We start from the raw sequence: 4,585 nt of genomic DNA, 5'->3' as shown, positions 1-4,585 counted from the left end.
AAAATGAGAAGTTGGGTGTAAAAATGAAGGGAATTTAAATATATCTATGTGGCATCATATGTGACGGCTTAGTTGAGTCCAAAACACGTCGGATGCGAGATTTTTTGAAGGCCATCACGCGCCAACTGGGCGGTGTATTCACGTTCTCTGCCACATCGGCAAAAAAGGGCATTTTTAATGCGAAAAAATTTGTCCGGGGGGTAATAGGACCCCCGCAAAGGTTACGTGTGTAGTTGGGATTTTGGTCAAACGTTGGGGGGTATTTTGACTATTATCCCGCCAAGTGGTGTCATGAAATGAGTCAGTCCTCGTGAACATGCCTAGGCAGGACTTCAGAGAGTGAAATATTGAGGAAAAAATAATCATGCTCACGACTGCGATTAAGAGATGGTTATACATATAAAAAAATATTTGAAAATAACACACACAAAATTATTGTAGAATCATTTTCTTCTATTCAAATCATAAAGTGTTATATTCACCTATTTTCTTCTTAATTTTAGTCGTACTTGAGGCGTATGACTCAGTTCGTGTTGCTTCTTAGCGAAATTGAGTTGAGCCAAATTTTAGTGTAAGTCTTCTATACTTCCTCGTTCTTCGTTGTGTTGTTATCTATTTTTTTTTTTTATTTTTTTTTTCACCTGATGTTCGGTATTTGTATTGAAGTCCAACTAAATTCAAATCACGTTCTGGAGGACCCATTTATGGAGACGATGCTCCCAACAGAATCTTTTCCATTTCAGGTGGAGGTGCCTTTGCTTGATCACTAAGAGGAGTGGTGATTTATACATAAATATATATGCATATATATATATATTTTGGTGGGGTTGGAAGTGGTGAAATGGTCCACTGCTACCTCTAGGGCTAGATGCGCAATATGTGCAAGAAAAATTGGCCAATAATGCAGTTAAATACTGTATTATGTAGACGGTAGACTTGTGAAGTGAAAGTCAAAAGCGTAAAAAACGGTGCGATTTTACTTTTTGAGTTGTATAGAACTAATTTTTTGCACAGATTGTCCTTCCAAGGCACTGGTCTTTAATTTTTGTCCCTCAAATTACTCGTCTTTAATTTTTTTTGTTCGCTTAAAAAGATGGCGGAAAATATAGGAGGTTTTGGGTTCGAATGCCCGCTCCGTAAAAAAAAAAATTGCAAGACAAAGCTTTGCAAAAAGTCTATCTTATGCGGCAGAGTTTGCCTTAAGGCATAACTAAAGTCTGTCTTATATGGCAGAGTTTGCCTTAAGGCATAACTAAAGTCTGTTTTATGCGGCAGACTTTGCCTTAAGGCAAAACCAAAACTAAAAGTCTGCCTTATTTGAGGGATAAAAATTAAGGACCACCCCCAAAGAAGGGCAATCGTGCAAATTGCCCGTATAGAACTTCAAAAGAAATGCATCAACATTTGCTTCGTGGCCTAAGTGGATATAAAAGGGAAATTTCAGTAATGTACAATCCAACATACAAAATTACATTTGCATAGCCATATTTTTAAATTACATCATCGTAGCCACTTTTTGACGATATACAACAATATACAACTTTATATACCTACTGTAGACAATGTATAAACCTTATATAAAAGTGTATAATAAGTATAAGACTAGTATACAATATTATACAAACTTATACAAGAGGTGTTATACATGAGAGGGGTTTATACATAATCTATAAGTGATATTTATAGGTTGTACAGTGGTGGAGGAACTGGTCGGGCTCAATGGAGCTCGCCGGAGATGGCGGAGGAACGAAAAAAAAAAGTGAAAAAGTGACTATAGCGTGTAATAAAATAAAGATGAACTAAACTGGGTAAATATTTTGCCATAATTGGCATACAATGTTATTTTCCCCCATTACGTTTCTAATAGGTTGAAATAAGGTGCACATAATTGAAATTAAAGTTACTTCATTAATACCATTTTATGTGACCTTATTTGATTGAGTATAAAATTTAAGATATTTTTTTAAAAAAAATCTTAAATTATAAAGTAAGTCATCGACATTTTATATGACTATAAATTATTTTACTAAAGATACAATGAAACTTTTAGAATTAAATTAATTAAATATATATATATATATATTATTCTTTTTTATCTTTCAGTTCTTGCTAGTGGAATAATTTCCAATAAGTAAAGTTTGTGGGAAAAAAAAAAAACGTCTATCCACTCTCCTATTTTTTTTCCCTATGGCTTGTAGTTGTAGAAAAGATAGCAAGTTCTTTTGTTTTTTTTTTTTAAATTTAAAATTACTTCTTTTGGTTGTTGGGGGAGAGGGTTCTTGGTCAAAGCAGAAATTAATCATCAAGGGGTGATAATCTCTACATTGATTGAGCAGTTGATTGGAGCTGTAATCGCACTCATAAAATAATTTATGTACTGCTATAGCAAAAATTAATATTATAATCTGCCTATGCCGTGTGGGTTCTGGGTGATCATAATGTCATTTTGTTAATGCCAGCAAAAACGATTTCACGGGTGGGAGATCTTATAAAGATTTTGATATCTACGTTTTCCCTTTGACGTCTTGACTTTTCGTGTTATTTAACCTGAGTGGTTATTATCTGTCCCATCGTCATGAGGATGATATACTGATTTCATTTTATTGCTCTCACGAAGTTTTAAAACTATACATATAATGGAAATTGATCAGAATAGAATGTATTTTATGTATGAATGGAAATTGGGAGTAATAAATTTTTGGAATAAATTGATCTAAGCAGAGGCGGATGCATAATTTTAATGTTATGAATGTAACATATATATATATATTTGCTTATTGGGACGGGAATACATAATTAATGATACATATTAAGTGAAATTTACTAACATTAATATAGAATTTGTGCCAAAAATAGTGATTTCTGTCGAACAGACCCTGGATCTAAGGCTTTGATATGCCACACTAGATATATTCTGGTAGAAGTAGCAAGCTTGAAAAAAGATTAAATAATTGTTACAACAAAACAATCACTCCTCATCGAAGTAGGTTTAGGTCGGTTGCATACCTTCTCACTGTCCACATTGTAAGCTCGTGAAGAAATAAATCTCTCCGTTTGATTTATACTAACCTATCTACCCTACATTTACATTTAAGAAAGGAAAAGGCTTTTAAAACTTGTGGTTCAAAAATAAAGCTCAAAATTTAAAGCGCGCTATAAATCATTCATAAAAGTCAATTTGTTTAAATTAGCAGTTAGATTCATTTTGGCACGGACTAAAAATGAAATAAGTTCAAACAAATTGAAACTGAGGGAGTAGTTACTTAATAAGTACAGTTTTCATTATTATCCATTAATTTCTATCTCCCTCATTAGTATGTTCACTTACCAATTTTGCATATACTTGTAAGTAATCTAGGGACATGATGTGTTGAAGGATTAGAAGTAAGAACAGTGATTCCAGCGTGAGGAACAAAGTTTTACATTGTAAATTGATATATAATGAATCTACATATAAAGACATTTTTAGTGGAGTGAGACATTAAATTATTCAAAAAACTACATGAATTTTTCTCATAATCTGTGCTTTTCCCTTTTCCCTATGCTGAGGCAGCACCAACAAATCAATCCATCGAAGTTCCTATTGACACACATAAACTTATAGGGATACCCTTTGATAATTCGAATCATCACACGAGGTCAAAAGTGTCTTTGAGCTGATTTCGGCCAACAAGTTTTTGACACCTTTGGCAAAGCTGGAAGAATGAAGGTGGCCAAACCCAAGAAGTAATCTATTTAGTAATTCATTTCTTCAGCATTTATTGAAGTCTCATATTGGGTGGTCCTATATAGCTAGTTCAAACATTTCACTATCAAGGAAGGCTCCATTCTATTTCATGAAAAAGGAAGTTGAAGAATTCACCTTGAGTTGCTCTTTAATTAAGGCCCTTTCTGTGATATTGTCCTTTGTCTGGTCTTGTAGATCCCTGTTAATTAGTAATGATAATATGGACAGACAACCTTTGTACTCACAAAATTGAGGAAGAGGTAAGACATTTAAAGGAGAAATATTGGAAAGGGAAGTCCACCAAGATTTTGGATAAGTGGTCCGGCGCAGAGGCAGATTTATAATGCAATCACGAGCTCACGTAAATTTAGTAATTTTTGTTAGAGGGTGTATATATGTTAAGAAATTTATTAAATTTTATAAATATTTGATTGTAAAATCGATTTTTATTGTATATCAATTTGAGATAGTTATAAGAATATATAAACTTCAAATCATGGATCAGTAGATTTGTCTGGAGCTGAGTGAAGTCCTGTTTTCTTGATGTCGCGTAGATTAATTGTGAGCAAGGACCACTATATACATTGAATAGAAGTTGTTGTTGTTATATCTCCTATTAGATGGAAATGTCAAAATCGGAACTCACCGATCCTATTAATTTGCATTTGCTTTGTGTAAGATTTATTGAAGAGCACAACTTCCTAACTTTTTATGAGTGGGTGTACATGCAAACATGTATAATACAAAATTTGTATAACACGTACCGCGTTATCCAAACCTATTACTTCTTTTATCACTTGTTTTTGCTTCTCACCCATGGTGGATCCGCCACTATAAATCCTTCCTTTAAGAAACGGT

This window comes from Lycium ferocissimum, chromosome 3 (genome assembly GCF_029784015.1).
Source record: "Lycium ferocissimum isolate CSIRO_LF1 chromosome 3, AGI_CSIRO_Lferr_CH_V1, whole genome shotgun sequence".
Lineage (NCBI taxonomy): Eukaryota > Viridiplantae > Streptophyta > Magnoliopsida > Solanales > Solanaceae > Lycium > Lycium ferocissimum.
Note: the sequence above shows the minus strand (reverse complement) of the source record.